Source organism: Thamnophis sirtalis, unplaced genomic scaffold (genome assembly GCF_051295495.1).
Source record: "Thamnophis sirtalis isolate CommonGarterSnake01/CBP01778 unplaced genomic scaffold, rThaSir2_p1.2 scaffold_6, whole genome shotgun sequence".
Taxonomy (NCBI): Eukaryota; Metazoa; Chordata; class Lepidosauria; order Squamata; family Natricidae; genus Thamnophis; species Thamnophis sirtalis.
In genome coordinates, this window is record NW_028261386.1 from 68,121,230 (window position 1) to 68,134,431 (window position 13,202).

General features: G+C 40.6%; 1 protein-coding gene across 1 annotated transcript in view; it reads left to right on the forward strand.

Annotated features, from left to right (window-relative positions):
• Positions 1 to 8,688: 8,688 nt before the first annotated feature.
• LYST (lysosomal trafficking regulator) overlaps positions 8,689 to 13,202 on the forward strand; it is a 98,360-nt gene continuing 93,846 nt past the window's right edge. Inside the window, exon 1 of the mRNA XM_087718070.1 lies at positions 8,689 to 8,826. The gene's annotated coding sequence lies outside the window, so the exon portion shown is untranslated. The remainder of the gene's footprint in view (positions 8,827 to 13,202) is intronic.

Below are 13,202 nucleotides of genomic sequence, written 5' to 3' on the forward strand. Positions count from 1 at the left end.
ATAGCTCATGCATGTACCAGCAGCCATAATGCAAAGCACATGCCCCACATATGCATGCATGCACAACCCACTCTAAGCTCCCCATCCATGCACGCCACACTGCTTGCCTCCAAGATGAGCTTGGTATTTCTTCCAGGAGGCCCTCCCCAGACTCCAAGAAAGGCTCCGGAACCTGGAGAGGGCGAAAACGGCCTCCCCAGAGGCCCTCTGAAAGCCGGAAATGGATTGTTTCCAAACTTCTGGACCCGTTTTTCAACTTCCCTAGGCTCCGAAGAATTTCCTGAAGCTTGGGGAGAGTGAAAATGGCCTCCCCCAGCCCTCCAGAAGGCCGAAAATCAATTGGCTGGCACGCACATGCGTGCTGCAGCTGATGGCTTGCATGCCGGCAGATATGGCTCCGTGTGCCGCCTGTGGCACAGGTGCCATAGGTTTGCCATCACAGACTTATACCATGTTCAAAGGATACAGCATAATATCAACTGAAACTCAGGCTCTCTTTAAATGTGGATGCACAACATCAGTGTGACAAAGCTGTAAGGCCAGACTTGTTCTTTGGGTTCATAACAGGAGCACAACTAGTATCCCGATTACTTGGCAGCTGGAGCAGTGCAATACCTACTTTTCTGCTGACTGAAAGCCTGGAGGAAAGCTCTTTAACACAACCACAAGGAACAGCCCCATGATCAAATGGATTACTTCAAATGTGGCATCCACTTTGTGGGTCTCCTTTGCCAAACACAAGGGCTCAAAACACTTATTACTAGGGAAACATTGGACAGTATGGATACACATTTGTGTGTTTATTTTACAGAAAGGGTTTCACACCCACAAATATATACAGGATCTATCAATAAAAATATATGCAATGTTTGTACTGTGGAACTGCTTAATAGTTCCTGTGTATTTGATATAGTTTTATGGCTTTGCGTTGTTCTTTTTATCTATGCTTCTTCTCCCACCCAAAGTAGAGTCTGTCAATATTCTTCTTGAAAATAAAATCACATGGCTAATAGATTGACTCTGTAACACCACACTTCTAGGTAAACAGATATACTAGTTCTTTCCTTAAGCATATATATTTTGCCTCTTCAGATTTACCTTCTTTGCTCTCTTTCACCCTTCATATAGTCATTGAGAATCTTCCAAATTTGGAGTGTCATAGTACGAATAAAAGGATAAGTTGCTTTTTAGCAAACAAAAACCCTACTCCATCCTCCAGATGTGCAAACTGCCCAAAGCTTTCACAGTTTTGCAAAAAATTACACAAGGGGTGGGAGACATTGAAAAGCAAGTTGGTTAAAGGGAAGGAAATGCTACTGCAGAAATCCAACATGTAACAAAAGGGAAAAAAGGAAGGGTACTATATAATGCTATTTTCACACAGCTTCTATTCCCTCATCTAAGTTGTTTATGAAGATATCGAAGAGTACTGAGCCCAAGATGGAATTGTGTGGTACCCCACTGCTTTCTTCCCTCCATATAGACATAGACCCATTAAGGACTATTCATTAAGTATGGTTGTCAACCAGTTATGAATCCATCTGGTGGTGATGCTATCTATCCCACTTTTTTCTAGCTTACCAACAAGTAGGTGGTGGTCTACTTTGTCAAATGCCTTGCTGAAGTCATAGTATATTATTTCCACAATATTTCACTGGTTTAATCTAGCCACTATGTTGAAGAATGAGATAAGATTGCTTTGGCACAAGGGTGTCAAACTTGATTTCATTGAGGGATGCATCAGGGTTGTGTTTGACCTTGGGGGGCCAGGGTGGGTCTGGCCAGCTTGATGTCACCTGTGTCAGGGGTGCCTGTGGTGGCTCAAGTGCTCTGCCAGTGAAAACAGGCTCCCTATCTCAGTTTTCACCTGGGATGGCCTCCTGCAACCTTCTGCCAGTGAAAAAAGAGCACACAGCCCTTGCGAGCTCCATTTTCACTGGCAGAGTGTTGCAGGAGACTGTCCCATCCAAAAACAGAGATTGGGAGCCCGTTTTCAGTGGCAGAGGCACCGTGGGCCAGTCTTGTTCTTTTCAGGATGGCCCCGTGGGTCAGATCCGGCCCATGAGCCTTGTGTTTGATACCCCTGGTTTGGCATGATCTGTTTTTAATAAACCCATGCTGACTACTAGTTATTACTTAACTCATTTTTTAGATATTGGCAGATCTGTTTTTTAATTATCTTTTCCAGTATCTTCTCGGATGTTAATGTTAGGCTGATTGGTCTGTGGCTTCCTGGATCTGTTCCCCTCCACTTGTTTTTGAAGATGAGAACCACATCAGCTCTTTTCCAGTCCTCTGGTAGTTTCCTGGTGCTCCAGGATTTTTCAACTATGTGATACAGTGGTTCTGATTATGGAGCTTTCTATGTAATTAACTGGGTCTACAACTGGGTCTTCAGTCTGGCTGGAGAATTCTGGGAAACGAAGTCTACACATCTTAAAGTTGCCAGGTTTGAATATTGAACATTGTCTTAAATAAATTCTGATGAGTAGGGCTGATTTCAGTAATAACCTTCTCTCATTTCACTTGAATTATTGTTTTTGCATCCTCTTTTTAAAACTTGTTATTTTTTTAGGGTAATAAATATTTGCTCCATTAAGCATGGAACAAATTAGCTGGGGTTACCGCCCAAAATGAAGAAGCTGTAAGTTGGCAGAATCTGAGCCATAATGAAACAGTTGCTGCTGAAAGCCTTTGCCATAAAAAAAGCTGTATTATAACAGCCTATCGTCGTTTTAACAAACAAAGCCAAGAACATGTAGTGCAGCTTTTCTAGCATATGCTTCTTGTTTCTTAGACGGAAAAAACTGAATCAAAAGTGGCATTTCTCTTCCAGTCTTCTCTTCTTTTGCACTATGCCTTAGTGTGCTGTGTGAAGCCAGCCTTTGTGGGGTATCAACCAAGATTTCAGTTGGTAAAGTATGAATTTAACAATTGTACTTAATTCAGCAAATTATGGCTTAAGAGAATGCATGAATCCAGTTGCTGCATGATATTTCTGGCTGTGCACACATGACACTTGGATGAAATTATTCTGTCTCACTGTAGTTCAGTGTCTTGAATTATTTATTGGCTTACTTATGGCTATCTCAAGTCCCATTTCTTGGACTTCTATACAGGTAGTCCTCAAGTTACAACCACAACTGAGCCCAAAATTTATATTGCTAAGTGAAACATTTGTTAAGTGAGTTTACCCCACTTTACGACTTTTCTTGCCACTATTGTTAAGTGAATAATTTCATTTATTAAATTAGTAATATGGTTGTTAAGTGAATTTGGATGCCCCGTTGACTCTGCTTGTTAGAAGGTCACAAAAGATGATCACATGATCCTGGGATACTGCAACCATTATAACTATGCACCACTTGCCAAGCATCTGAATTTTGATCATGTGACCACAGGGATGCTGCAAAGATCATAAGTGTGAAAAACGGTCATAACTCACTTTTTTTCAGTGCCCTTGTAACTTTGAACGGTCACTAAATGAACTGTTGTAACTCGAGGACTATCTGTAATGCATCAAAGCAGAAATTAATCAAAGTGGTTGTGTTTCCTTCATTCAATGAACCATTAATTAGCCACCATCCACAATATAATTTAGACTAGCATGTTGTAAAATCTCAGCTAATGTGTGTCTTTCATACAAGATGGTCTGGAGCAAAATTTGCTACATTAAACTCCTAATCCAAGGAAGTGAAAGAGAAAATGAAGAGAGGAAATTACTGATCCATTGTATGAGAGGATACTCTGATTATGGAAGGCAATGTCTGAAATTCAGATACAATGACAACAAATCTCAAAAATAAGCATGTATATAATTTATCTACTCAAAATACCAAGGCTATTGGTATAACAGTTAATCAATCGTAGTAAGATATACTCTTTATCTATAAAATCTATGTTTTTGGTTCACTTCCAATAATTCAGATTTTGTTGGATGAGATGTGAAAGAAACATAAACCTTAAAATGTATGTTTCTGAATCTTGACTGAAACTGCTGAGTCATAAAGACCTATGTTTCAGAGGTGACATTTGTGTAAAAGTCATGGATTATTTCCATTTAAAGGTAAACAAGATTGCTTATCATTGCAGTGGAATAACGTCATGGATTATCTAAAGAAGATGGGTAACCTTGCTCAGTCATACAAGATAGGCAAGGTAAATGGTTTGCTCTTGCAAATGTGGAAAATACACATTCTAAGAAAAGCAGCACAAGAATAGGGGAAAAAGAGCAATAGTAATGTCTGGTTTCTCCTGTCACAGTTATACTGTGGTGGTAAAGAGTTTAGTAGCAATCTATCTTCTTCTCTTCTCCTTACCCTATGATGGAAATTCTAGAACTAGCTGCAGTGGGGAAAATACAAGGGAGAAAAGGCAGCAAAGTGACTTGAATTCACTAAATGCACTTTAGGCTATCATATTCTAGACCAGGGTCCCCGACCCCTGGCCTATGGCCCACTATCAGACTGTGGCCTATATGGAACCAGGCCATGTGAGAGGTGGGCCAATGTGCCTGTGTGCAAGCAGCTCCACTCATGTGAGTGAGTGGTGGGCCGGCATGCAAACACATGCACACCAGCCCACCACTCATGTGGTCCAGTTCCCCTCTCCCTTCTCCTCCAAGCCAGGCAGCCAAGCCACAAAATTTGGGGACTGAAGTTCTAGACAATGAGCCCATATAATTAGCTTATGGTTCTATTTTTCATATAAAAAAGTAAAGGTTCTCCTCCCACAAATGTGCTAGTTGTTCCCGACACTAGGGGGCTGTGCTCATCTCCATTTCAAACATGAAAAACCAGTGCTGCCCGAAGATGTCTCCATAGTTATGTGGCCAGCATGACTAAATGCTGAAGGCGCATGGAGCACTGTTACCTTCCCACCAAAGGTGGTCCCTATTTTTCTACTTGCATTTTTACATGCTTTCAAATGACTAGGTTGGCAAAAGCTGGGACAAGTAATGGGAGCTCACTCCATTACGCGGCGCTAGGGATTTGAACCACCAAACTGCCAACCTTTTTGATCAACAAGCTCAGCGTCTTAGCCACTGAGCCACCGTGTCCCTATTTTTCATATAAACTCATACAATCGGGTTAAGTTACAGTTATACACACACTTTTACAAAATAAAGAGAGACAGGTATAATACTATAATCTTTTAATTCTCTGCAACAAGGGTGTCAAGCTCAAGGCCCGCGGCCCAAATCTGGCCCACAGGTTGTCTGTCAGGCTGCCTTAGAAACAGCGAACAAGTGGCCCATGGTGCCTCTGCCAGCAAAAATAGAGCTCTGGAGGACCGTGCTCGGCACTGTTTTTGCTGGCGGGGGGTTGCAGGAGGCCGTCGCAGCCAGAAACACAACCTGGGAGCCCCCAACACAAGTGACATTGAGCTGGCCATGCCCATCCTGGACTAGTTTATGCACTGAGTAGCAAGTCGCTCACTTGTTACTTGGTGAGGAATATTTAAAATGTGTTTATACAGGTATTATGGCTATTTTGTTATATACTGAGCTGAACCTCCTCCCTATGTATTATATGTTTTATCCATGGTTAATGCGTATGAGGGGGAAAATAATTTAAAGGGGCAGAAAAGATTTTTCAGGGATAGATGCTGCCTAATTACATTTAGTGAAAGCTAAAAAAAGTGGACCTTCTGAGTAAATTAATTCAATATGCAATTATACTGCACAATGATCATATTTTATATTTAGATAAATTTAAGAGTTTGTCCTGAAAAATCTGTCTTAAGTAGAAAAGAAAAGCATGTTATTTGAAGAGTGCTGATGGCCAGAATGTTTACTAAATGCATACAGATACAAATGTAATCTTTGAGATGGAATAATATGAAAGTATTTCAGAAAATTGTGAATTCTTACATTTTGCACATACTTATACTTATACTTAAAAATGACTACATTTATAGCACAGTTATATGCACATTTACTAATAAAATATTCCACTTAGTTCAAAAGAACTTATTTCCAGGTATTTGTGCTTAGGATTTTAGCACTAGACTGCAAATAAGTATACTTATTATTACTCAACTATTTAGAGAGGACTTTCAATGTTTAAGCTTAGGTTTGTATTGGGCTATTAAGAAATTGACACGGACATGTTCCAATTGTTAGGCCTATCAGTAATGTAACTCAGAACTTTGATCCCTCTTAATTGCAATTTCATAAAATGAAGCACATGTGCATAGAATTATGTTTGTATTATTATGTGTGACTTGCCTGCAACAATTCTGTGTATAGAAATGTTTGTATTTTATTTGAAGTCAAAGGTGAAACTTCTCATTTAGTACAGTAGAATTTAACTAGTTCACACGGTTTAATCTTCATAAGATCGTCTTGGTTAGTTTAGAAAGCAACTAAATCCCTTGAAGGATTTTTGTAGTGTTTGGACTTTATTTATTATTTATTTATTTGGCGATTCAAGGCGGCTTACAGAATATAAAACCTCACATAAAAATTAAAACTAATAAAAAAGAGTTGTACAATAAATTAATATAATAAAATCACCCCATCCCCCACCCTGGTGACAACACCTCACACGAGCTAATTAATGGGCTCCATCCCGTTCTGGGTTCCCCAGGCCCACTGGCAAAACCAGAGTGCTAGAGTGGGGGCCATTCTAATCTCTGGAGGGATGATGTTCCAGAGAGAGCGGCCACCATGGATAATTATACCATGTTAATAGTATAAATACTGTTCTTTATACAGCTACACTGATTTACAAGGTGATGATAGGAGTAAGCACCTGACCATAATACTGTAGAATTGCGAATATTTTTTATAAGCCATATATTTCATAATTGGCAACACATAGGTATCTGATACAAATTGTGATAAAAACTGACAAACTGTACTGCAGCATCAAAATACAAATCCAAGCCTTTCTTATTTGTATCTTAACAGCTTGAGAAGGCACATAGTTCGCATCATAATATCACAATGCCCCTCCTGCTTACCGCAGAGCTTGCTGCTTACTACTGATGAAAGAGTATTGCAAGACAAGCTCCACTGCGTTTACATCTGCATCAGAGTATACTCTATGTCTGCCAAAGGGGCAGTGTTTGCATCAAAGCAAACTCTTTAAAAAGTTTTCAGCATTTTGACAGAGCTTGTGATCCTGTGGATGACTGTTTTACCGAATGACTTTTGAACAATATACTGCATTCTAAATTAAGTATAACAGAGTAATAAAGGGACCTTGCAGGTCTTCCAGTCCAACCACCTGCTCAAGCAGGAAACCCCATACTATTTCAGACAAATGGTTGTCCAATCTCTTAAGTATTACTGAATGGGTTCCCGCTGTTTTCCTATTATTAACTGATCCATGATTTACTCAAACCAATTGTCCAAGTTTGCATAACATGTTGAACCATGGCAGTGTTCTGAAAATATGCTAAGCTATAGTACCGCTTTATAAAGCTACATGTAGAATACTGCATCCAGTTTTGGTCACATTACAAAAAAGATGTTGAGACTTTGGAAAAAGTCCAAAGAAGAACAATTCAGATGATTAAAAGCCTGGAGACTAAAACATATAAAGAACGATTGTAGGATTTGGGTTTGGCTAGCCTAAAGAAAAAAAGGACTAGGGAGGACATGATAGCACTAGTCCAGTATTTGAGAGGCTGTCAAAAAGCAGACAGGGTCAACTTATTCTCCAAAGCACTGGAGGATAGGATAAGAAACAATGGATGGAAACTAATCAAGAGGAGAAGCAACCTGGAATTGAGGAGAATTTTCCCAACAGTAAGGACAATTAACCAAAGGAACAGCTTGGTGTCAGAAGCTGTCAGAAGTTGAGGGTTTTTCATCACTGGAGGTTTTTAAGGAGAGACTGGAGAGTCACTTGTCTGAAGGGCACGCAGCACCCTCGCTGTGGGCACGCAAGCCGTCGTCCCAGCTCAGCTCCACTGCACATGCATGCGGGCCTCCCACCGGCCACCTGCTCTTTGGGTCTCTGCGTGAGGAGGCAGGGTGCATGTGGGGGGTCACACATAGATACGTGTGAGGGTGGGGTACATGTCAGGGGCCACTGCATTTTGGGGGTTCACATGCTTTGGGCACTTGGTCCAAAAAAGGTTAGCCATCACTGGTTTAGGATCTGCTGCTTGAAGAGGGGGTTGGACTAGAAGACCTCCAAGGTCCCTTCCAGCCCTATTCTGATTCTATAGCGTGCTTGGCTACAGAATATGAGTATGTCATCTGCATTTGCAACCTTTGAGAAGGAAAAAAAAAGTCACCGAGAAATCAGATTAAAGCTGAGAGATCCCATATCGAGATAACAGTGGAATAGTAAAGGCAAAGTCCAAAAACTAGGTCACACGAAATCAAGATCCCGGAAGCCACGAATTCAAGAAGCCGAGAAGGGGAATCCAAGCCCCCCCCACCCTCCGCCGCAGAACAACGCAGGCTTTTCCCAGCCGCTGCGTAAGAAACGGGCGTTCATTCAATGAGGTCAAGATTTAGAGCTACTTTCCTATTGGCCCTTTGGCTGTACGTGAGGCTGGAGGAGGGGGGGGCGTCTCGGGCGGGAGGGGGCGGGACCCTCCTTGCGTGGCCCGGCGGGTGGTTTAGGTTCAGGGAGCTGCTGTTGCTGCCTCCGTCGCTGTTGCAACTGCTGGAGTGGGCGGGCTTTCGGGTTTCCCTGGCGACGGGAAGTGGGGGGGGGGAAAGGGAGGGCTTTGAGGAGGCCGGATTCTGCTCTGCCATGGGCAGCAGTAGTTGGCCGCCGCCGGCTCCGCTGTCAAAGGGAGGAGGACGAAGCTGGCGGAAGGCCGGGCTGAGCAAGGCGGTTTTTGCGCGGGCGGCGGGAGCAGGTAAGCGGCGGGGAAGGAAGTGGAGGGATTCGACCAGGAGCTGGGGCCTAAAAAGCAAAGCAAAGCGAGCGAGGGGGCATCTCTCCTTGGTTGCTGGTTGGCACCGACAGACTTGCACCGCCTCGCTTCTTGAGCTGGCTCTCTCCGCCCCTGAAGAGCGGCTCTCGATGCCGCACTTGCTTGGGCTAAGGTTGCATCCTGCCGGGCTTTGCCAACCTTCCCGTTGGGCCGCTTTCCTCCGGGTTTGCGTGGGACACTGTCTCTTTGCTGGGTGGTAAAAGGGAGGGAAGAAGGGGGCTTAAAACTTGCAGGCACTTTGCCCTTCCTTTCCCCAGTCTTTTCTGCTTACCATAGGCATTTCTTCATTGAATGGTTGTCATCATTCCAACGACCACCCTTTTGCTCTACCTTTTATCTCCCGGTAGAGGAAAGGGGCGCCTTTAGATTTGGCAACCTTTTGGGACAGTTAGTAACTTTTGCGTTGGTTTTTTTTTTTTTAAACCAAGAATCAGATGGAGTTTGCTGTTCCTGAAGAGGGTCCTGCCTCCATCCTGTCAAGTGCAAATCACTGTTTCATGGGGGTAAGAATAGGTTCTGTCTCGCTTTTCCTCTTGGATTCTCTGCATCATCACCATCTCTGATACATTAGCAGCTTTGACCAGAACGCAGGACATGTTCTTGCCAGGGGACGGATACTCGGCTTAAACCTCCCCCCCCCCCTCTGTCTGGGATCATCAGACTGGCTGCAAGAAAATGGTAGGAAAGCAGGGATGGTTAATTAGCTGTAGCAGCCCTGAAGTTGGGTACAGAAGGAAAACAATGCACTGTTAATCCCTGGCACCTTTTCTCATTAAAGCAGCAGCAGAATGCTGTTGCCAGGTGAAGGTGAGGACTTCATTCTAGCAGAGGATAAACCACAAGCCTTGCTGGGAATCTTGAATATGAAATGCACTTAGGGCTTTTCCTTTCCTGTACGGCCTTGGATAATTTCCTCATATTGTCTCTAATTGCCTTGGTTAAATTTATGATTCCCCAGTGTTTTGTTTGTGCTGTACAAAACCCAAGAGTCGGCAGGTCACAAAATAGACTTGGGCCAATTCGTGTAAACACATAACTTGGTTATTGATGATATATTTGCATGATGCATTGACCTATAAACTGTCAAAATAGAGTGGGTTAATACAAAACGTAAGGAATAAATTATGTGTTTCAAATATTGAAAGCTGCCCAGACTTTTCAGAGTTGGACAATTTTAAAAAGCAACTTAAATAACCAAACCAATGTTAGACTAATCAGGCTTAATGTTTTGTTCAGATGCATTTATTAAGCTATCTGATTTGGTTAAACATGTTATATGACTACCTCTTTAAGCGTAAAAGCAAATTTGGAATAAAGAGAAAGAGTTAAAGAATGCTTTACTCACATCAGAGTCCCCCCAAAAGAAGAAAAACCTTCATTATTTGGGAGTTATCCCTCAGCATAAATGCCAAGCCCTCATAATTGGTTGATGCTATATCCAGACTTGATGTGAGCCTAGAAGAATTAAATTGGGATAAGCAAGCAATAGATTGTATTTCTTCTTCACTTGATTCTTTTTTGTGTGAATTTTAGTACAATCCTAAATTGTTTTACAAAGAAGGTTTATAATGTTACTATGGCTTACTTTAATGTAACGGTCATTATGATATAACACAAGGATAATACATCCCGAGATTAATGGAGATTTAGGAAATTTGCTTTGTATTATAGTTATAGCAAAGATATCTGACTGCTTAAAAATACTGAAGATAATCTATGTACTTTAATCTTTGAAAAGCTGTGATGGTTGTGTATCATATTTTGAGGAGGGCTTGATTCTTTTTATTTGTAGACTATAAATTTGAAATAGGTTAGGTTGAGAAATAATTGTGTATTAAGTTATATGAACTACTAGCTAGATGGATACTAGAACCTGTTATTTTATACATCTGCCCAAAGTTTTATCTTCTTCATTTTGGTATCTTAAACATAATCTGAATTTGTTATCTTTTCAGCCATTATGCGTTCTATGAAGAATTTATCCACTAATTTAGATAACTTAATCTCTGTTAGATTGCATGACATGTCATTTCTTACACTAAACAAACACAGTTAAAGAATATAATTCTTTGCATGTTACCAGTGATCGTCTCTGAAGACAACATTGAATGTGTTGCTTGTAAAAACATGTTAGGCACCACAAGTTTTTTCTCTATATAGAGACCAAATCTCATGCAGTGTGCAGGGCAGTTCTTATTTGACAATTTTAACTGGATTTTTTAAAAAAAGAGATACCCTAACTTTATAACAAATTATTACATTTGAGGGCCCTGCAGCAATTCCAACCAAATATGGATGTGTATTTTTTTATAGTTACATTTTACACATGACATTTCAGTGCCATGATGAAAATGAGCCTATTCATAAATATAAAACAGAGTTTAAAAATAAAACCCCTGATGTGTGCTATCAGAAACCTTATGAATTCTGTGTTTTAATACTAATTAAAAGGTTATATTTTAAAACCATTTCTCTCCTTGTGTTGAATTCTGGATGAAGATAATTGAATAAAACACAAACATGATTTCAAGCTAAATTCAAGAATTTACATTACATTCACATCCAGAAAATTTACGAAAGATCTGGAATGTAGATTCAAATTTAGAATATAAGCTAATGTCTAGAAGTGCAATACAGTAAGTTAACACGTTAAATAGATTATGAACTTAAAAAAGAGTAATTATGGTCCGGTGCTTCAGTTCTGAGCATCAAAGTAAATCTCTTATACCTAATAGTAATTATGTAACAAATATATGCTTTATTATTCCTTCTCTCCCTCTTTCTTGATGTAAAAGTTGTTAGATCATTCAACAAATGCTGGAAGTCCAGTCAAACGCCTTTCTAGCTGGATAGTGGATGGTAACATGTAATTCTGGATATTGAAAGAATGAAACACACACATATACACCACCAAAATAAATGTGCAACTGAAACATGTAGATTGTTTATTGTAAACAAGAACTTTTGCTCACATGGACACTAGATAAGCTAGATACACTCTTTGGCCTTCTGAAAACCTGGCTCTGCAGCCAGCTTGGGGTTCTGATGGGGGGGTGTCTCCTACTTTGGAGGAAGCCAGTAGATTAGGAGAAGGTATCATCTTCAGCCTGTTTGCATATTGGTCCATTTTTATTCACTTTTTTGTTACCTTTTAATTTTTAAGGTTTAATGTTTTAAACATTTAAATTGTTTTGTATTGTTTCATAGTGTGTAAACTATCCAGAGTTGCTTAACAGTGAGATGGGCAGCATGTAAATTTAATACATACAAATATGAAGCATAAATAACACAGGTCTGCAAAAAAAAAAACATTCGAGAGCTGTTTTGGTTATTTGACGTAATCTTTATGTTTTTTGGTGAGCTGAATCCGAAAATGACCTCCATTTTGTCATAGGACATCACATTTCCTGACAATTTAGGTAACTATGTTAAATAAGGCAATACCTCAAAATAAATGGAAATAGACTTATAAAATTAAAGTTTTATTACAATATTTTCATGAAAATCCTTTTTTGAACTGAAATGAGCTCATCTACCCACACTAAACTCGATTCTTCTTCCTTGTGAAGCTCCTCTTGGTGCATTTACGCTTGTGAGTAGTATCTGGAATGTCTCTCTGAAGCATCCAACAGTAGTCTGCCATCATTGTAATGCTTCCCTGGTATCTCCTTTCCATCTCTTTAATGTCTTGGTGGAATCGTTCACCTTGTTTCTCACTCACAGCTCCCAAATTTTCAGGAAAGTAGTCAAGGTGGGACTGGAGGAAATGCACTTTCAAACTCATCAGGCAAACTAAAGCTTGAAATGCTTTCAGCGTTCTTCCGACAATCTTTTTGTAGTGAGGATCTTTGTTATTGCCTAAAAATTTCTGTATGACTTCTTTAAATGCAATCCACCCATCTTTTTGAGGCTCCGTCATGGTATTGACAAACTCTTGATCAACTATAAGCCTTCTAATGTCTGGTCCGATGAACACACCTCCCTTCAATTTTGCCTCGGACAGGCATGGAAACTTGGTGACCAAGTATTTGAAGCATTCTCCATCTCTTGGGAGTGATTTTACGAATTACTTCATCAATCCCAATTTTATGTGGAGAGGTGGTAGAAGAACTTTATGGGAAGGTACCAAAGTTTCTCGGAGAACATTTTTTTCACCGACTGTTAGCACCCTTGGCTGCCAACTCTTCTTGGTCCAGTGATTTTGTCGGTCTCGACTGTTCCATAGACACAGAAAACAAGGATATTTGGTATACCCAGCTTGTTGCCCGAGCAGCATGCACAAGACATTCAAGTCCCCA